Below are 21,486 nucleotides of genomic sequence, written 5' to 3'. Positions count from 1 at the left end.
GGTGTAATTATGGTGTTTCTTGAAGCAAGGAAGCTTTTGATAAAATGTTGTACTAGCCACATTCTTACAGATTCTCTGGGCCCTTGTGCTTTTGGTGGGGGTTGTTATCTTTTGTAATCTTTCGTGAATCATCCCTGGTGAGCCTGGACACGGAAGAGGCCTTCTGCTTGCAGATCTTCTCTGCGATAAAAGGCCTTTAGATACTCCATCAAACTCCAATCCTGTCTATGGTGGCGGGGAAGGCTTTGGTCACTGGAAAGGCAAGTTGGGCAGAACTTTGTCCTTGTTACCAAAGGCAAAGAATGAAGGTATTTCTTAATCACATGATGCAAATCATCAGTGTTTAATTCATTTAATAAAATGTAAAAACCTTTCTCCTTTCATAGTTGCCACTAACTGAGGCATTTTGCTTTGTTTCAGATTGTGGGAACCTGTCCTGTGACTGACAACGTGACAGCTACGCTGAGAGGTGGGATTTCTGCTTATTTTGGTCTCACATCAGTCATTTCTGAGCACCAGCAACTCTGCACATATCTGATTTTACTAGGATGGGTTGCCTAGTAAATCTCTTTGGTTTGTTCAAAAAAAAAACAAAAAGTTGTTTGCGACAGGATTCCTCTTGTCCCTGTGTTGTGTGTTTTGGTGGTGCTCTAAACAAGGAACAGCAAGTACATTTACTGGGCTGTACAGTGGAAGAGTTTATGGCACAGAGTGGAAACTTGAAATAAAAAGACATCAAGATTTTTGCCAACTTTTTTTGTGCAGCCGTTTGTTTTCTGTAGGAAATGTCCTATGAAGGAGCGAGTTGCTCCAGTGCTGCTGAGTACAAGCACTGTAAGCTGGACCTCTGACACGGCCTTCCTCTTTTTTCACGTTTTGAACTTAGGGTTAGTGGCTGCCAAGAGCGTTCTCTGCAAAGCGCATTGATAGACAAGGCAGTCACCACGTGCAGCTCCATGTTTGAGGGTTCGTTGTTCTGCTTTGTTGAAATGTTACTGAGGTTGTTTATAAAATGCACCAATTTACAGCACGGGCACAAAGAAATGCTGATCCGCGGGTTTCCAGTGTGCCCTGGCATCATCTGTTTGGAGGAGGGTTGTGTAATGGGTGCAGGCAGCTTTTGGCTAGTCAAGGGACGCAAGTGGAAAAACAACAAAACGAGAGCAGCTAAGTACTATTTTGCTGCAAGTTCCCGTCTTTTGTGTCTTGGAGGTCAAGGATCTTTCCAGTGTCTGAAGGCATCAGTCTCTGTGGACATCTGTAGGCCAATCCCTGAGTCTAAATGGCAGCCTTTGAGTTGGTCTTATCAACTCTGGAGGTAAAAGGGTCTCCACTGTCTCCTTACCTGTCCTTTTCATTGCAGGCAGCTGGGCGGCAGGGCAGTGCAGCGGTCGCGTGGGCAGCTCTGCTGCATTCATGCTGTCGTCCCTCTCCCTTCTGCAGAGTCCTTTCTGCAGAGCGTAGTCCTGGCGCGAGAGCTGCGGTCTCTGCTGCTGTTTCAGAAGACGGTGTCTGTTTGGCTCAGCACTGCATCGCTCCTGCATCGTGAGCGGTGGCGGGCTGTGCTGCAGCAACGCTGGGGTTTCGAGATGCTAAAGAGAACTGCAGTTCTCGTTGTTGTGCGTTTGTGAGAGGTAGCGAGGGAAACAGGTGAGGCATGAAAAATTTTCAGTGAGCCTCCAGTTGTCAACAGACGTAAAATTAAACTACCGAGTTCCTGTTCACGGTGTTAATCCTTGTCTCGTCAGGCAGGGTCCTGCTTTGATTTAAGAAGGCAGGACTCTTCCTTTAGCTGCTCCTTGTCAACCTGTGTGTGTTCATGTGCAGTGAACATGAATCTTTAGGCGAACAGTTAAATGTCCAGGAAGATCCAGGTCTTTCAAAGCTGTAACCGTAGCCTGCTCCAGTAACCTGAATGGCTGCTCGTAGGGAAGTCAAGGAGAGATCTTTCTGCCTTTTAATTTACTTGTTATTAGGGAAAAGGAAGGAAGTTCTAACTTTGCTGGGCTCCCCTCTTAGAGGGGCTGTGCTTATGTGCACTGACAGCAGCTCCAGGTTCCCAAGACGGCATGTTGACTCGCACTGTCTGTCCAAATTGTGCAGAATTAACTGAGGAGGAGACAGGAAATACAGTAAGTTGTTATTATGCCCTTTATATATCCTGTAATTAATACATATGATTGCCTCTTTATATAAAGATATTTATTGTTATAAAAGTTACTGGTCCATGTGCTCACCCTGCAGCCCTTCCAGGGAGAGCGGAGGCTGTAGATGAGCAACTCTCTTGAGTTATGCAGGTCATGTAGAGGTAAGTCCATCTAGTTTGTGTCCTAATTAAGCAAGCAGGTAAACAAGAATTACCAAACATCTCCTAAAACTAGTTTTAACAGGTTGGTTATCTTTACAGGCGCTTGTTTGCCTAGAAGTTTTGTCTTTTGAAATATTCTTGACAACTTTTTTTTTTGATTTCTTTTAATTAAGGAAGAGTTGTTTCTAAAACTAGATCCCATGTCATGTGAGAAGTAGAAAGAAGTCTCAAACCTATAAATATAGCTCTGCCGATCTGCAAATATCAAGGTGGCTTATGGAGCTTCTCATTATCAGTCTCTCTGCTCTCTCCTGCTGGGAACTGAGCTAGATGGGATGCAGCAATTCAGGATAGGGGCTGTTACAGTGTGGGCTTAAGCAGCCCTGCCTTGTGGCCTGGGACTGTGCCTTGCCAACCCTTCACTCACGTATGGAGCAGCAGGGAAGGTGCTGTTGCAACATCTTCCTCGGAAACACAGGAGCAGGATGGGCCGAGGGCAGCTCATCAGTCCCAGGATCTCTGCCAGGCCCTGAATGAGGGTCGTGGCTGTCACTCTTATGCACACGTGTTGCCAAAAGAGCTGGCAGCTGCGCGGTGCTGAACCGGCTTTGCTCGTGGTGTTGGGCCTGCTGAGCTGCAGTGCTGCTCGGCCTGACCCTGCCCGAGGCAGCTCAGGTGAGGCAGTTCTGCTCTGCTGGAGAACTGGCTGGTTCTGATTCTTTCTCAGGTGAATTTGGGCATTCAGACTACATGTCCAAAGCCCCGCTCAGTCAAGTCACTGATTTCAAAGCCTAAGACTATGAATATATAGAAATAGGTAGTCTTCTTAAGGGCAGCTTTGTTTTGCATTGCCTGAGATTATTTATAAAGATGCAGAGTTGAAAAAGTGGTTGTTTTCTGAGTGATAGCAAATGCTTTAGTTAGTGTTCTACCAAACGCCAGATGTGAAGCCCAGGGGCAGGGCCAGCAAACATTTATTGAGGGACTATCTGAGGAAGTTGTTTTTACTGATGCCAGCAGCTCCTGGCTGCTAGTTAGTTAACCAAGCACATGTTTGTGGGTTGTTTTTTACTGACTAATTTCATTGCTAGGGGTGTCTTTAGGAGAAAATAGCAAATGGAAGGAACAGGTGGTACACAACTTTTTAAAAGGAAACAACATATTGTAGAAGTGCCAGCGTCTGCTTCTACTTAATGCTCAATCTTCAAATACTCTGATGCAATTCATTTATGTTCTATAAATTACTAAATCAGCCAGCAGGCTCTTACAATGCTCTTCTCATTTTAGTAATTCAGTGGGGTAAAAAAGATGCCTTGTTATCTCCTGATGATAGCAAGTAGGATTAGATCCTCCTCCATAGGAATGAGTAGGAATTTTGCTATTGGCTTCAATGGGAGCAGGAGCCAGGCCCTTTCTTTGTAATAAAACAGTGACGTCTGCTGAGGCGGTAGTAGAGAAGAGATGTTATGTCCTTTAATTCTGACCTAAAAAGTTTAAATTAAGCAAGTCCCTTGGGAGGGGAAACATCTTGTGTTAGACTGTCTGATACAGCATGGAGGAGGGGTGGAGGGAAAAGACAAGTTTTCCAGTGAGTAGTGAAGACCTACTCCCCCAAAACACTCCTTGTTTTTACCTGCTGTATGAGCTGGCCAGTTGAAAATGTCCCTGCCCGCAAGGTTTGCTTCCCTTTTATACCCTCTGAGCATCGTAGCTTGGGCAACTCGGGCATACTTTTGTCATTGGTGGGAGAGCATTTGACTGTGTAGCACTCGCCTATGGAAGCTTTTCTGTTACAACCCCAGCTCGTTTCCTCTTCATAGATTTATAATTCCATTCCTTCTGTCCTCATGCCTTTTTGAACCTATCACCAGCAAATAAGTGATACACTGAGTCTTTAATCTTGCTCCCATGAAGTCAGTTGTGGTTTTTCCACTGGCATCCATAGCAGTAGACCCAAGATCCAAGTTTCTGAGCAGGGTAGTGTGGAGGGTCTTGCAGCAACCCTGTTGGGTTCACGCAGGCAGGCCCTGCGTCTTGCTGGGCTGTGAGTGCCTCCGTGCACAGCATGGGAAAAGCATCCTGGGCTGCTAGCGGCAACCGGGTAGTCCTTGGGATGAACCCCTAAGCTGGAGTTAATCAACACTGAGGCCTGAGATCAGGGCAGCACCTGCTGCTGCGCCTGGGTTTTGCCTCCTCTCAGGTTCTGACAGCCTTATGCAAATAAACCATTTAAGGAAACGAATTACTTGGATCAGGCCATGCTTACATCTGTGAAACACCAGATCCTGTGCAAGCCAGACGTCTGGAGGATGTCCTGTATCTGCACCAAATGCAGCCATTAGGTTTTCTCCTGGATTTTTTTTTTTTTTTGGGGGGGGGGGGGGATGTCACATTCCTTTTGCCTATTGTTGCTGCAGGGGCAGAGGATGAGGTAGCATTAGTGCAGCAACTACTGCCTGTAATTTTGCAGGCAAAAGAAAAACCTTTCTGGGTGCTTTCTATATCTTGGGATTTATTAGGTGCGTGATCAGTCCTACCTGGAAAGGCCACTAGACAAAGGGAGAGAAATAGGGAGCTCCCACAGCCACACTGCGGTGAGAGGGGCTGGGTGGATGGGACCTGCAGCGCCTTAAGCGCAGTGCTCTTAGACCATTGCTATGAAAGCAGGGGATTTAAAGTTGAGCCTCTCAGCTGCTGTGACAAGGCAAAAGCGTTCAAATTTGCTTGAGGAGGGGGGAAGTGAATGTGTTTTGGGGCCTGTAAGGTTCAGCATGTGGACTGCATGAGTTGCTAAGAGCAGCTGTGTCCTAGAGAAGTTTATTTGGGGGGAAGGCAAACTATTTTTCCCCCTTCCAATCCACGTATTATACAGCAGCAAAGAAAACTTGGCCCTCGAGGATTGGGGGAGAATTTAGCAAACATGAACCTTGCAAGAGTGTGGAAAGAGCCTCCATTCAACCTTCTCATAGACAATCTGCAAAATTATTCTTAAAGGCTCTTTGGTAGAGAGACATGATGTTCAGCCCTACCTCTTTGACAGGGATGTGTGCAGTGGGCAATGCTGTAAAGGGAGCGGCAGTGCCTCCAGGTCTAGGAGTTGAGACTTTACTGCATCTTTTAAAAAAAACAACTTTCAGTTCGCCTTTTCTATCTGCTAGCTACTGGGAGATAAAGATTTCCATAAACAAAGATGATTATGACCTGGTTGTTTTTCTAGAGCTTTCGGCATCTACTTTCTGGTGAGTACTGAGTGAAAACACAGTTCTGCATAATGTGGGTAGTTCTTTGATTTTTATTTTTTTTTTGAATATAAATGAAAAAAAAAATTACAAGAGAAATATAGGACCAGCTGCTGCATGATTGTTGCAGGAGATAAAATGAGCATAAATGAATGACCTTAATGGCTAACTTGTGAGTTGCTGATTTTTTTGCTCTTCCCTCATTGTGGGGGCAAGTGCGGGAGGTGGTGGCGGGGCCGCCCCGGGGTGTGTTTGGCCGGTGAATGTTCCCTGTGTCCGCACAGGGCTGTTGCTGGGACAGGGACAGGCTGTGGCTCTGCAGGGGCTCTGCGTGCAGCCGTCCTGGCCTCTGGTGGGCAGAGGAGGAGAACGGTGCTCAGGAGGCCGCGCTCAAAACCTGCTTCCTGCTCCTGACGTCCCATTGACTTCAAGCCGTATAAAACTAGGGCTAGTGACCCGCTTGAGAAGCACCTGGCTGGCGTGCTGCTGGCGAGAGCACGTTGGCAGTACCGCTCTGAGGAGAATTGGTTTCGTAAACAAAAACAAATTGCCAGCAAATGGTTGGTTTCTGAGAGAAACCTGCAGCTCGCTGCCCGCGGCAGGTCCGACGGCGGAGCCACGTTAAGCGCTGTGAAGTTGTGGCCAGGCGCTTGGCGCGAGCAGGGCCGCGCTGGCTACCGGCGGGGGCCTGGAGCTGCCGGGCCTCCTTCCCGGCCTAGACCCCGTCATGCTGCAGCAGCAGCCACGTCTGCGCAAACAGCGGCTTGTTCCCTGACAAAAATACCTGTAGCGGCAGCATAGAAAGTTGGCATTTTTGTATTAAACAGCACTAGGTGAGTTATGGCTGGAGCTGGAGCCGAGGCTAAGCGGTGTGCTATTAAGCTCAATTAGAGTCACACAGGGAAAACAGGCGTAATGCTGTGGCAGTGAAACAGCGTGTTAAGACCTGAGCAAAGAGGCCTCATTAAGGTGAATAACGCTGCTGTGTGCGAGCAGGGGCTCTGCAGGCTGCACCTGTGCTTCACAGGGCACCTCTTGCTGCTTTGTTGACACTGCTTTGGCGTTTGTGTTGGCTGGAACAGTTTAAGGTTTATATTTTAAAGCTTGTCTAAATAACTGAAACTTAGCTAATAGCCAAAGAATCTTCCATGGCCCTTCCTGCTTTGCTGGTATTGATTAAAAAGTAACCTCTCCTTTCCCCTTACTTCACAACCATGTCAGCATACAAGATTGCCAGGTAGCTTGTCCTTTGCTAGCTTGCATCTGTGATCTGAATTATTTAGTGTAAGTGTGTGTGTACACCCCTTCTGTCTCAGCACAGACTGTGTAATACATGGGAAAGAATTTCCCATCTAGTGACTGATGAGGGCAATTTCCTGTAAGCCAGATCTTCTTGTGGGTTCTGGTTTCCAGCCAGTTCTATTTTTACTACTTTATTTTTTTTTCTCTTTTTTTTTAAATGATGTTTCTGTTTGGCATTCTGTTACTCTAATGGTTCTTGCAGCTGGGGCAGACAAAAATCTTTAAAAAGCCCTAATAAAAGCCCTGGAGGTAATGGGTATCCTGATTATGATTTGATTGGAGCTGCAAGTGAGTGGAAGTCGGCAGAGAAGCCTGGAGAACCTGAGATGCTGAAGCCCCTTGTCATGGAGCAGGCAGAGAGAGACCCAAGAGCGTGGGCAAAGCAAGGAAATAGGAGACCAAGAGTGCAGGATGGTAGAGGCTCGAGCGGAGCTGCTGAGAAAAGTCACTTTGCATTGAAGTAAGTGGAAATCTTGGCTGCAATTACAGGAGTATCGTGCTTCAAGTCATGTGTGTGTGTAAAACCAATCCAAGTCTGTTCTGAACCTCCTCCCAAGACTTCAGGAATCTGGGAACCCTTCAAAAAACAGCTAATCTCCTGTTGGAGACTAGTTGGAGATACTACTTCTGATGATAGGAATCTTGCTTGAGTAGCTTTCTGGTAGCCAGCTTCCTACAAATTCATAAAGGGGAAAAGAGGGGCAATGCTGTGATAGGTCTTGGTTCCCAGACTGCGAGTTTTGGAGTGCTTAGATTCAGCAAAGATTAGATCCCTCTTTAGCCATATTTTCGCCTCCCCAGCTCTGTAAATGCCCTCCTTGGATTTGATCTGAAACGTGCTCTCAAAAAAGATGCGTGTTCTGCAACCAGAATTTCAGGGGAAGGTAGCACAGAGCAAAGGGTCGCTTGCCTCGCTATGGAAAAAGCGTATGTAGATTTTGGTCCTTGCAAAGAATCAGACTGGTTCGTAGCAAGAGTAAGATAATTAGGCACTTAATTAGGAAGTTGAACACCCCTGCTTTCTCACAGATACTAACTGTTGACAAAAGACACTGAGACTTTAAGCTCCGAAGTCACTTGGCATCTGAAGCACAGTCTGCTCAAGTCACATCTAGCAACAGTTGTGTTTTCCTCCCGTCAGACTGGTGTCTTAAACACTTAAAATATAGTCAACAAGCATTTATTAACCTGGCTGCTCTCTGATCTTGGAAAGGGGAAGTATTTGTCAAACTGCCTTTGGGTTTTTCCCTTTTTTTTTTTTTTTTTTTTTTTTTTCGGATACTGGTCCTTCGAACTCCTTAGCTACTTCTTCGCTTGCAGTGAACAAATGATTCCTTATACTCACGAAGAGAGGAACTAGAGTTGGCGAGGGGGGTGCTGAGATGTCACCAACGCTTCCCTGGCAGCGCTGGCGACGTTTCTCTGCTACATACAGTAACAGCTCAAGCTCAGCAGCATGGGGCAGATCTGAGCAGAGGAGCCACCACTGCCCACTCGACAACGGCCCCCATGGCTCCGAGCCCGTTTGGGGACATGAGGGACGTGTCTCCGTGCTGCATTAGGCACAGCCACCCCGCTGCCTTCTTGCTCTCTCCTCCTTTTCTTCCATAAACTGTTCTCTGAGTCGTCTTTTGGGCTGAAAGGCGTCATTCATTTTCAGTCCTGAAGCAATCATGTAACAGAACAGCCTCCAAGCGGTTCGTATTGAAAATATCTCATAGGACAGGAGGGCTTTTTGTTACTGCGGAGTTATTTGGTTCTGTTTTGTTTTTGTTTGAATTCTCTTTTGCAGTTAAATAACTGCGAATGCCTGAAAAATGTTGAATTAATCATATAGTGTTGGAAGTAGACTATTTAAAGGCATTTATTTTTAAGTGATAAACTGAGGATGTGGTTAGTAAATAATAACGTAAATAAAGTTGCCTCAGAATGCTTTTATTTCCCATCACTTCAGGAAACGCTTTGGCTTCCTTCATCCAGAAGAAAAGGCAAGTGTGGTCGTGGGAGTACAGATAGGACTAAAGTTTTGCTCCCGCAGAAGGCTCTTTTTGTGAGCTCCCCTCCAGTCCAGGCATACAGAGTTCCTGGTCAGTGACCCCACAGGAGGACTGGAACAGCGTGCAGAAAAGATGAAAATGGAGACTGTCTGCTAAAATATGTGGAGTCTGCCCCATAGGGGCAGTCCCATCCAGTGTGATGACTGTGGTCCTGTTGCTGTCACCTGCACTGAGAGCATGGGGAGGACACGGTGCACTTGTCTTAGGGCTCTTTTCTCCTACTGCACCTCACTAAAGGAAAAGTGTGGAAACAGGACCTGAGGAGGGACAGCTTCTGCCTGCCACCCAGCAAAGGGCTGGGTGCGAGAGACCATTTCTGCCCAGCTCAGATGTTTAAGGCTTCGTCATGGTACAAGGTTGTTGTGCATATGCGTTTGTCTGTGCAAGTGTGCTGCCCTTAGCAAAACTGCCCTGAGCAGCCGCCTTAGCCCCAGCTCTGAAAAGGCACAGACTGCTTTGCCTTAGGATGGGCTTGAGCAGTGGAGTTGTTTGTTTGTTTGCTTTCCCTTGCTATGACTGAGAATTGCAAGCGCTTGCAGGAGCTGGCTGTGGACAAGGGTGTGGACCAGGGCATGCAGATTCCTCAGGTGCTTGAGAAATACCGGAGCAGCAAAGAGCATGGGTTGTTCTGGGGCTTGTGTGGGTGGTAGCCAGTGTGGCCAGTCCTTTCAGAGTGGCATTCGCTTTATTGCAGCTAATTGAGGAGCATCAAAGGCCTCAGTTGTGTTCTCCGAGGCTGCTGCAGAAGTAGCAAGCCATTACCAAAGTGATGGCACAAGGGCTTGCCCCAGTATCTGGCTTTTAAGGAGCTGCCCTTCCAGTGCAGTGGTGCTGAGTGGTGCAGTGGTGCTGCCCTGTGTTGTGCTGAGCCCTGCACGCTGCCAAGGCCTTTCCCTCGCCCTCCCTCGTGCGAAGGCAGATGGGGTGTGAGACACTTCCCAGCAGGAGAGGAAGCATCACCCGGGGGCCGACCCAGGGTCCTCGGGCAAGGAACCAACGCCACCTTGCTGGTCCCCATGGGGTGGCTGTCAGAGGAGGCAGCTCTCCTGGCCCCTTTGCTGGAGCCCTTGGTGCTGAAGCAATCCTTGCTGTGCCCTTGGTGTGAGGCTGGCCTGAGAACGGCCCCGTTGGGTGCCCTACGTGGGCTTTTTCCTGCATATCTGGTTTTGCTCGTCACCTTCTCCACATCGTTCTTTTTTCGTTTTCTTTTTTTCTTTCTTTTTTTTTTTTTCCTCTAACAGCAGCAATGTTTGTGTTCTTATGGAGCCTTCTCCCCTCCTGCCCTTTCCGTGTTGCTCTTGTATAAGGACAGCAAATATAGTTTTACAAATAGCGTATAAAACATTCATGTTGCTGTGCACTTAGAATGGCTTGTGGAGTTGTATGCAGGATCCTGTGTTTAGAAGGCTCTGCCCACTTCTCTCTGCTTGATGTAATTCAGATGACAGCAGTGGGGTTGTTCCTGACTTGCTCCTAGAGGAATGAACAGGGAGTAGAGAGCAGAACAAGTTCGCATCCAGCCTGTGCTGACTCAGTGGCTCAGACTCCATGTAGCAGAAAATGTTCCCGGGGCCTCCCGAGGAGCCCAGCGCCTTGGAGTCAAGGCTTAGGGCTGTGCAAATCTAGACACTGGTGATGTGGTTCGTAACAAAGAGGAACGTCAGTGTTTTTAAACAGGAAAGGCCTCACACTAACATCTACTGACCTGACCCGTTAGTGTGCTGTATTCCTGAGCATCTCTCTAAGAGATTCTGTTCTGTATTCCTGAGCATCTCCCTAAGAGATTGGGCTTTAAATGCTTTTCTCCTGTGCAAACACGCACCGAGGTGCAGCCCTGCTTGGCGCTGGGGTTGCCCTAGCCGATCCCCAGAAACTCAGGCCCGGTCATTCCGCGATGCTCTTCCGTGACCGCACGGGGATCCTTGCTTTGTAAAAGGTAGCTTGCTTAGATTCCCGAGCATCTTTCCTCTGGGGCATTTTCAGTGAACTCCCTCGTTTCACATTCCTCCCTGTATCTGCTTCCCTCCCGTGGGGCCTGAGCTCAGATGTTGCTGTTTCATTGTGGTGGTCTGGGCAGCTGTGGCCTTTTTAAGGTAACTGTTGCACCTCTCTGCTCTAAGTTTTATGCTGTGAAGGACGAAGCAGATCACATTAATAGTCTGGGCCCATGCTAAGGTGCTGAATATGATTAATCTCTTTGTCCAGAGAGCTTGGTTCAAAGCATCCTCTTAGCACGAGCCAGGGATTTGCAGTATGGATGGTGGGTGAGTCTGATGTGACAGTCGGCTCTTAACTGGTGGTGGAGACATGTGCTTAATGTCTTCTGTTCCTCTGGGGCTTTCTGAGGACAGCTTGATCCTGCCTGTGCATCCTGCTGGCTCAGGTTCCTCTTCAGCAAGTGTTCATGGTGTCCTAGTTAACTTTCTTTTGTGTACATGAAAACTGGGCTCTTCCCAAAGAGAAACATCTTACTGTCCTGCCACCCGCATTTGGAGGCAAATAAATATAGATTTTTCCATCATCATCTAGGGGAAGAAAAGTATCATTATTGGGTGAAGTGATTTGTTATTGTTTGGGATTTACTGTAAATTTTCATTCTGAGGCATTAAAATAGGTAAATAAACAGTGGATCAATACATCAAAATCTGCTGGTGGCTTGAAATGTGAAGACTGTGGTTTTAAAGTGAGGATTGTTTTACTTGGTGATTGGTGGCATGTGCACGGGGAGCAGCCCCGAGACGAGAGCTGCTAGGCAGTTTCTGCACAAGGCGGCTCGTGTGCCGAGATCCCGTCCAGCAGTTCGGCGTGAGCTCCGGGCCCTGCAGCAGAGGGCAAAATAGGGAGCCTCGCTGCGTGGGACCCCTGTAGGGACCCAGCTTTGGGGCTGCGTGTGTGAATCCAGAAGGTCAACTAAAAAGCCCCTCTAAATCCAGTCCATGTTGGCTGGAAGAAGGAGAGGGAAAGAGATGGGCATCACTTGGGTGTGGATGTGCAGCCACGGTGACAACGGCCAAAAAGCGCAAGCAGAAGCAGGGCCAGGCTGTAACCGAGAAGGGCATCGGCACGAGGGGCTCCGGCCCTGGTGTTTTGGGTGTTTGGGTGCCCAGCTCTGAACCCGCAGCTGCCGTTAGCTGCTGCGCAGACCTGCCTCCATCCTGGAGAGCGCTTGTATTCGCTGCTGCTTTCCAAAGGTCAGCTGGCTTTTGTAATGCGTGCATTTATTCCTTTTAACAGCAAGTCACTGACACCTGCCAGCATGTGATCCCAATCAGGGCCTTTCATGCTCTGCACGTAGCAGGCTCTCTGGGCTAACCCTGCTTTTGTCAACCGAAGCCGGGCGAGACCTGCAGCTCCTGGCTGCCGGCCGCGTTCCAGCTGCACGGTGCAAGCTGGATATTTCGATAAAGAAGCAGTGTTCGGGCCTCGAATCAGCAAAGCCACCAAGCACATGATTTACTGTAAGTGCTTAAGTGCTCTGCTAAATAAGAATGGGTTGTATGAGTGCTTAAAGTCATACAGATGCTTAAATGCTTTGTAAACTCAGTGTTTAAGGACTTTTTTTTTCCAGCGGATGCTGCGGAAACTGCCCCTGAAGTGATGGAGAAGGTGGGGGTCCTCACGCGTGTCACGAAAAATAGACAGCGTTGCTATTGAGCTGCTGCATATTTTACCATGCAAAAAATCACTTAGAGGAGCAATTTCTGCTTTTGTGTGTGGATACAATATAAAGAAAGAGATTGGGGAATTGAGTATCAAAACAAAAACTGCCATGAGTATACGGCAGAGGTGGGAAACAGGGTGGCATTTGCCAGACAGTTGTTCCCTTCAAGACTGTGAATGTTTTTTTTTTTTTTTTTCTTTCCCCCAGGAACATGTTTAACCATTAAAATGCGACAGAAGTCTTTCCAAAATCTTATTTAAAATTGCGATGATTTTCAAATTGGTTACTTAATTTACAAGTCTTAAATTTATGTGCTTTAATAGTTAACTTGAGTTTAAAACAACAGAGATAGTTTAATAAGAACCGTGGTATAAAATATGGACTCTCTGCCCTCTAGCACAAGCTACTTTAAAAAAAAAAAATGACTTTAATTAGAAGCTGAGCCAGCTGAAATAATAGTGTTAGAACCAGAACAAGCCGAGTACTTACATCATACAAACGAAGGAATGCAAGTGTTTTCCTTCGTGCTTTACACTGATCGAGGCACTGAACTGCGCTGCTTGCTCATCGTGGGGGTTTGGGTTCTCCCAGAGAAACGTGCGAGTTGGTCTGAGTTACCCTGGCTGCCATCGAGGCAAACTGAAGCCTTCCGCACTGAGCAAGCTGCTGACTCCCCACAGAAACCCTCACCGTGTCAGTGCGGTTGGTTCAGTACAAAAGGTTTCAGGAAAGAAAAAAAAAAAAAAAAAAAAACTGTTTAGACAGAAAGTTTCAGTGTCACTGCGATTTCCCTTTCACTTGGGGGACCAGGGGCAGCAAAACCCAAACAAATCCTGTGAACAGTCAAGTGAATGTTCTTATTCCCGCGATGATTTGCCCTCTCTGGAATATTTGCTCTCTCCCCGCTCGGAGGCCGCGTGGTGCCGGTCGCGCAGCAGCGAGCGGGGCTCCGAGCGGAGCGCGGGGGCGAGGAAGGGCCGCGTCCTCCCCCGCGCGCGGCTCCCTCGGCCTCCGTGTGGGCCCGCCTGCCCGAGGGGACGGCTTCCGCCCTCGTTAGGCCCTTGGAGGAGACGGGATAGTGGCAGCGTGCCCCTGCGTCAGGCCTCCGCGGTGCCTTGCGTACCGCGGCTGGCGCGGAGACGAGGCCTCTGGGATCCCTTGTGGAGAGCAGGCGGCTCCGGTGAACTAACGGTCCTGCCCGGCCCAGGCTCCAGCAGGCCTGTGCTTCAGAGAATCGTAGAATCATGATGGCTGGAAAAGACCTTCGAGATCGAATTCCTCAACGCCATCCCTGCTAAACCATGTCCCCAGGCACCTCATCCACACGTTTCTTGGACAGGGCCAGGCGGTGATTCCACCGCTTGTCTGGGCAGCCTGTTCCAATGCTTGACCGCTCTTTCCATGTAGAAGTTCTCCAGTGAGCGGTGCTGGGGGGAAGCGCCTCTTGCTCGAGACGAGCCCGGCTCCACGCGTGCCAGCAGGGTTTTAGTCGGACTGAGCCTGTCCTGTCTCTCCGTGGAAGCTCCCAGGGAGTTTGGGGAATAGTTGGTCTTTTTATGGCCTAGGCAAAATGTTTTTTCTCCCAATCTAAGTGGCCTTTTCTTGCCAAATGCTGTGGCCAGTGTGCAGAAGGGGCTGCTTCTCCCTACCATAGCCGTGTGTCCCCCATGGAGCATTGCCTGTCACGGACATCGGAGGTTAAAGTGGGGCAGAGAGGCTCTGTGCTGCTCCTTGCAGCAGGACGTCAGCTCAGAGGGAGCATGGCGGGATGGACATTGATGCTGTGTAAAATTGCAAATCACAGTAACCAAGGGAAGAACCAGCAGCGTTGGGAGCTGCAAAAATGGCTAAACTGAGTATTTGATTGGGTGAAGGGAGAGGGTTAGGGAAGAAGTTACAGCTTGTTGCCCAGGTCTGTGACTCCGGTGCAGGGATGTAGCTCACGCGCCAGTGCCAGTGCTGCTTTCCCCTCGGTTTCCTGCCATTGCTCCTAGAAAGTTTCTCCCGATAACTAACCCAAATCTTCGTGGCCATGGTAACTGTTATTTTATACTGCCCTGCAGTGTGCAGTAATCTCTTCAGTATTTGGATATGATACTTTTATCAAATCTCTTTCCAGTCTTCTCTGAGCTTAACTCCTGTTTATTTAGTCTTTCCTTATAACTCTCGCTTTATTGAAATAAGGTTATTTTGGTTGCTGCAGCACATGGGAGCTCATGGATGGCCAGGGTGAGTGAGCCCAAGTAATCCTCATGGGGAAATGCCCCTCTCTGTCATGTTCATAGAGGTGTTGCCTTGGCTTGTGCACCTCTGCTGTGCCCCATAGGTGGGGGTGCGGCAGGAATTAAGCCGACGTGTGCCTAGTAATATTCTTAAGTCCTATCTGCTTGTATTCAGTTCAGCAGCTCAGCAAGTGATTGCTTAAATTTGAGCTTTTATTCTGCCCTGTCAGCTTTATTCTTAGCCACATGAAGTGCTTGGAGCAAGACGCCTTGGAGAGTTGAGTCTTTGGCTGCCTCTAAGTCAGAAGGCAGATTTTCTGGGTTGTGAATAACTTGTCTGTGTCCTTGTGTTTCCCTGCGGTTCTGTCAAAGGGCAGTTTCATATTGCAGCTTGGAGAGACAGTATGGGATGGAAAGGGAAAGGCCAAGACGGTGGGAGAGAAGGAAATGCAGTGTTCTGCTTAGCTCATCTTCCAGGGAATCTGCCTGTTCTGCTGCCCATCCTAATGATTTTTGTGCCATCCTACTGCCTTGTGGATACGCAGGGTTTAAGTTTTATCTTTCTCCTAACCACCTGAGATATATTTGTTATGATGGACACTAGGGCACTGATGCGGGGTTCCCTGATGCGTTCACTGACTTTTCATTTGTTTTAGTGAGGACTGTAAATCTGGTCATTGCTGCTTCCACACAGCCTGCACAGCCCACGACACGAAATAGGAAACAGTAAATGGCTGGTGACCAGAGCTGTGTTTCCTTCAAGAATTTATGGAAGTGTCGGGAGGAACAGCAGGCAGCCTGCGCGGTTCGTAAAACATGAGGGTGGAAGCGATGTTGGCTGTGGAAAAGCATGGGAGGCCATCTCGGAAATAACAGAGCTTTTTATTCACACGGTGTGTAAGAGGTGTTTCTGAAACAGCTTCTTACAGGGGTGTTTAGAGATGCTGTGTCTCACATAGCTTTCTCAAGCCTCGGTGTTTTATGCTTCTTACCCGTGGGTTTTTTACGTATTTGTGTCTACTACAGAATTGAAGTAAGGACGGTTTTTGGCAAGATTAATTTTGCATGTAAGGCGCGCTGGTATTATGCAGATGTTCTCGAAGTAGCTCATTCCTTCGGTAATCCAGTATATTATGAAATAGTTCTCTATGTAGTTGTGTAACCCACCAGCTTATAGCAAGCAGCTAGGAAAGAGAGCTCAATGCTCCTCTTTGCAAACGAGGACAGGCGTGGAAGGGTGAGGGAACTGAGCTTTGGCACACAGGGCTGAGCGTGACGTGCGCTGGGGAGAAGGCTGCACTGGGGAGTAACCAGCTGCCTGGGTCACTCATTTGAGATGCCACAAGTTCTGTGTTTTCAGCCAAAGGAATGGGACTCTGATTTTTTGAGAGTATGTGTGTGGAACACTTGCAGTAGTTACAGTTATGTGAATATTTGTTCTGTTGATTCATGAAGTATTGGCACCAAGCTGTTGGGTTTAAGGTTCGTTGGCCTTGGAGGATTTATCTGACAGTTGTAGGTGGCTTGCATAGTTTTGTATGAATCCAATTAATGTTCTCTCTATTGCTAAACTGGGCCCTTTTTTTTTCTTTTTTTTTTTTTCTTTTTTTTGTGAATAAAATAAAGGATTTTACATCCTCCTATGCTTGAACTTCTCGTTCATGCAGAAGTTCATGGGCTCCTTCCAACTGAGATGCCCTGTGAGACCAGGAGCAAGTCATTCCCATTACCTTGCATGGGAATCGGTTAAATGTTGCTGGCGGATCATGTATTTCGTTTTTTAGAGGAACCAGGAATTCTGGCTATGTGTTTAGACATCTGAAAGCTGGGATTCTTTCAAGATTCCTTTCTTTATAAGGCTCCAAGGGACCTGAGGCTTTTCCCTGTTAAATAAGAACTTAACTTTCACCTGTGTGTGTGTTTGTAAAACTCCTTCTCTTCTGGAGAGAGCATCCAGATTTTTTTCCCCAGGAGGGAATAGATGACTGTTGTTAGCAAGGTTTGTTCGCATTGCATATTAACATCTCAAAAAGAAATGTAAAAAATGGTCTCAGTGCTGCTGAACGGAACAGCGTTCAGCGTTGGTGGCTGGGAAACGGTGCCGCTCGCCTTTTCAGGGAAAGCCGGTCAGCCTTCCCAAGCGACTCACGCTGGGAGCAGCACACATCACCAGCAAGGTATTTCCTGCAGACTTCTGCCAAATCCTAATAATAATAATAACAACAACAATAATAAAAAGACTCAAATGTGAACTAAGCCACTTGTGACTTCATTTGGCAGCGCAGACTCGCTCTACACAACTCCCGCCTTTCTTTTGCTACTACCGTTACGGCTGCCAAGAGCTTCTGAATTTGTTTGCCTCCCTCCTTGCCCTCGCTGCGTCCGAAGCGGAGCCGCGGCGCATTGTGCGGCTGGAGCCTGCGGAGCGGCGCTGCCCCGACGGGGCCGGCTTCGACCGTCGTACGGTAGAATGGAGTAACAGCTTCATGGTCATTTACGGGGTTTTGTGATGCATCAGTTCCAGTGTCTGCTTTGCTAAATACTTCCAAAGCTGTCTCAGTGCAACCAACTTCCCTTCCTGAAGTGCTGGGAGCTTTGAACCTCCAGCTGGTTCATCTCTGCTCCAGCCATATCCGGAAGTCTGGCATTGCTCCCACTTTCCCGTTTTCCCTAGGCAACACCTGTGCTTCCTCAGGTAAAATCAGAAAGCCAATGTGAGCATCACTTTGGGAAACATAAGCTGCGTATCCCCACAGACGTGTGCGAGCGTCCGCAAGTTGCTTTTCTTCTAATAGTTAAATTAATCATGGAGGAAAATGTTGCCGTTTTCTGGAGAAATTATTTTCTCTTGGCGCTTGACATGTTCTCTTCAAAGCTCTATGACCCGACCTGGAGCCTTTTTCTGCTCCTGGATTTGACTTGACTCTGCACTGCTGGCCCTGCATTTGGTTGCAAGCATCAGATGGGCAATAGTTTAACTGATTTTCAAAAATGGGAGACAAGGCACTTCTTGAGCATCTGCAGCTTCAGGTAACGTGAGCTAAAAGTGACCTGTGGCCGCGCAAAGCCGGTGATGACCTGGCTGTGCCCTGCCCTGCCTTGGATTTACAATGCCCCGTACAGCTCATTGTGGCCTTGTAAAAGATCTTGTAGCTTTGTCTGTGTCTCCTTGCAGCTGGAGCTCAGCTGCGATTTCTCCCAGCTTTGCAGCAGGATTTAATTACCGGGATCCTTGTTGGACCTCGCAGGGCTAGTCCAGAATGGCAGGGGCAGGAAAAACTGCACTAACTCTCACCTGGCCTACTCTGTTTGCAGGCGAGTACCTTGGAGGGAAAATGAGATTTAGTTCAGAGTACTGAAGAAAAATATTTAGAGTTGGAAGATTAGTTGTCAGAGCTGCAAGTGGGGCTTGCCAGAAATAGTGGCAGACCAAGCTTCTAAGGCAAATAATGCTGCGGCGTGGACTGACAATATCCCCCCGTAATCTGTATTAAAAATAGCTTTTGCAGTCCCTGGTTTTAGGATGATCCATTCAGTAATTCATATGGCACTCCATATGTTAGGGTGAGGGGAAGGTGGGACTTGTAGGAGGAGGGAAAAAGACATTGCCTGATCCAGATCCTTATGCCATTTCAGTTCAGCTAATTGCATGTGTTTAAAGTGTCGTAACGTAAGCAGATGGGGTGTTTCACAGTTATGTGATATATATAAATATATGCACATATATAAATATATTAAAAAATGTGGAATTCTCTAGCACTTGGTTGCATGGGGCTGCATTGAGGCTTTACCAGCCGTGCTCAGATGGGCTGCACACCAGGAAGAGGACGGCAGGAACCAGCCGCAGGTGAGTGAGGGATCCAGTGCTGCCTTGCCCTGCTCCGCGAGCGATGGCGACACGTGCAGAGAGCACTGCCCTTTTTTTCAGCTTTATTGCATTTGGTTGCGACCTCAAGGCCCCCTTTCCAGGTGTTTCTTGTCTCCTGGATTGGAGCCACTGGGTTTGAAACCCACAGGCCAACTTCTTCATAGACTTTGGCCTTCATCTCATGTAGTGATACTGAGGTCATTTCGCTCGTTGGATGGAATGACCCTTTTTAGAAGGAGAAGAGGCTCTGAGAGCAGCACTTTTGTGTTCGTACTGCAGGACTGGGGGTCCCCCCTTCTTGCCGGGGCTTCTCCAGCAGCCAGGAAGGTGGTGCCATGTGTCTGTTAAAGCACAGACTAGCGTAGACGGCCCAGGGCTCGCGTGTAGTGAGCAGCGAGCGATGAGCGAGCAGGTCTGGGAGCGCGGCACCGTCCCCGGCGGGAGAGCGCTGCCATCGGGGCTCCTGCACAGCGGGGTTTGCTTGCAGGGCGGGCGGTTGTTTCTGTGACACTCTAGGAAAGTCAGCAGCGAGGTTCTTTCTCTTTAAATCGTTTTCTCTTTCTGAAGGGCTGCCGTGCGTTGGCACTCAGCTCCTCAGAGCTTGCTGGAACCTGGCTGCAGCCGGGGCTTGGCTGCCTTTCACCTGTGGGACTGGTAGGGACATCAGCTGTGTTCAGCCAAGGTCCCTGTGAGCTATGGGCTGGTTAGACCTGACTGTTTGCTCTTTTTCTGCCTTCAAGGGGTCTTTGGTTATCTGGGCCTCCCAGCATTAGTCTTGTTCTCAACCCGCACACCACTCGCTACAAACACTCAAGCTGACCCTTGCTTTCTATTCCTACTTCTTCTCATTGTGTCCTAGGAGCAAGAAGTGTCTTGCCATCACTGCCTTTGGTTTTTCAGAGGAAAATAAGGAGACTCAGTCCAGTGCTTTTCAGGAATAAAAGATTAAATCAGGATGGGAGATTGTTTTGGTCTTTTAAAGGGACAAAACCTTAAGCCCCGAAAAATAAACAGCAACACGTGGAGTGGTAGCAACTAAAAATAAAATGGGACAGCAAAAGAAAGATGTAATGTTTTTAGCTTATCTTGCTCTTGGAGGTCTGTATCAGAAGGTTAACACATGCTGGGTGCAGGGATGCTGGGGACATCCTTCAGGAGACTCTTGTGTTCAGGTGGTACCTGCTGCTTGCACTCTGCCTTCTGCTCCTTGCATTTCTTCTTGCTGAGCAGAAGCATGTAGTGGTCACAGCAACTTGTCTTTCAAGTTCCTGAAGTGTAAAATTGTTTGTACTGACACATAAAATAGGATACAGTTAGTTCTACATGGTTGAAGTCTTGGAGTCAAGCTGACCAAATGGGTGTGTATATACATATAAATAAAGAACAGCTGTATATAGAGGAGGCTTCTGTGCTGTGTTTCTCTCTTGCTTAAGGAGAAAAGAAGGGACAAGGAGCAGCCTAAGAGCTTTCAGGCAAGGACTGGGAAACACATTGCAGAGCGGCAGTTCCTTGTGTCCCTGGCACCGCTGTGGGATGGGGAAGCAGCATTTGTCCCGCTTGGCTTGCCCAGGGAATGAGCCCCCCGGAGCGCAGCGCGGTCGGGATGCGCTGGGGCCGGGCTCGGGCTGCGGGGAGCGTTTCTGCTGCGCGTCCGGGGGCCGCAGCCCGCGAGAGGAGCCGCGCGGCGCAGGGCCTGCAGCGCGCCCCTCAGCAGGAGCGCTTGTGCCGAGGCGCTTTCCGAGCCTCTGCACAACCTGCAAGGCCGAGCGAGGCCTTTCTCGCACCGCTGCCTTTCGCCGAGCCCTGGCGTGTGCTCTGTGCGTGACTTGCCTCTGTAATGTCCAGCCCTGCCCTCGGAGCGGCTGGAGAAGAGAGCGGCGACAACATCTGTGAATGTAACAGTGGGGAGCGGCAGTGGGAAGAAAATCTGTAAGGAGAAGGCTGATTTCATTGGGGCCCCCTCCTGACGGGATTAGGGGGGTCAGCCGCTGGAGGTGGCCTAGATCCAGCAGGAAGGCTCAGCACAGCCGCTCTGCCGGGCAAGGAGCTGGGCCGGAGGAAGAGCAGGTTTCACAGCACTGCGCTGGTCACAGCCCTGTGCCCGGCCGTAACTGGCGCCTGTCGTTTCCGAAAGACATCGCGTGGGTTGCTCTAGATTCCTGGTCCTTCGGTGCTCTGAACTGGTGACATCTCACAGCCCAGAGCCAGAGCATCCGGGGGAAGGCTCAGGTGTCGTCAGCGAAGGCTTGGACAGGGTCCTGCCACTGGGGCCTCTGGTGCCTTTTCTGCCGCAGGTGTCGGCGTCTTGTGGTTCGTTTGCACGGGAGAGCTATTCTTTTTTGGCACAGACGTATATATATTTTGGCTTATTAAAGCTTTTTATGACTTAGGTGTAGCTTCATTGTTTCCCTTTATTATGGAAGGAAATAATTACTACTTTCTCTATTCTTCAAAATTAAGCCTCTAAATAGGAAGAAATAAGGAAGAAATTAAGTTCAGGAGGAGGCTGGCACTTCTTTTCCAAGTGAACGCGAGGCTGCTTTTTGTGCTTTAAAACATCACATGTACAGCGAACAGAAAACCAATCCGGCAATGAGGAGTCGTTCCTTTTTCACTGATCTGTTGTCCTGTGAAAGCTCTGTCAGGCAGAAGGTTTATACTTGAGTGTAAGCAATGAAATGTTGAAAAAACATTGCTAGTTGTCCAAATTCTGAGGTTTTTAGTTTGCATTGACCGGAAAGCAGTTAAAAATGATTAACGAGGGCAGCACAAAAGCCAGGAGTTGCAAAGGAGACACTGCATGGGTTAGGGATCCCTGTTAGCCAAAGC

General features: G+C 48.5%; 1 protein-coding gene across 10 annotated transcripts in view; it reads left to right on the top strand.

Annotated features, from left to right (window-relative positions):
* Positions 1-429: 429 nt before the first annotated feature.
* MAP2 (microtubule associated protein 2) overlaps positions 430-21,486 on the top strand; it is a 131,667-nt gene continuing 110,610 nt past the window's right edge. For 9 of the 10 annotated variants that reach the window (XM_088523711.1, XM_010222566.2, XM_088523715.1 and 6 more), the window contains exon 1: positions 477-560. The gene's annotated coding sequence lies outside the window, so the exon portion shown is untranslated. The other variant, XM_088523706.1, reaches the window with a different exon arrangement.

The sequence above is a fragment of the Tinamus guttatus genome, unplaced genomic scaffold (genome assembly GCF_059628265.1).
Source record: "Tinamus guttatus ecotype Peru unplaced genomic scaffold, ASM5962826v1 Tinamus_guttatus_pri_ptg000197l, whole genome shotgun sequence".
In the NCBI taxonomy this organism is placed as follows: domain Eukaryota; kingdom Metazoa; phylum Chordata; class Aves; order Tinamiformes; family Tinamidae; genus Tinamus; species Tinamus guttatus.
Note: the sequence above shows the minus strand (reverse complement) of the source record. Positions and strands in the feature narration are given on the sequence as shown.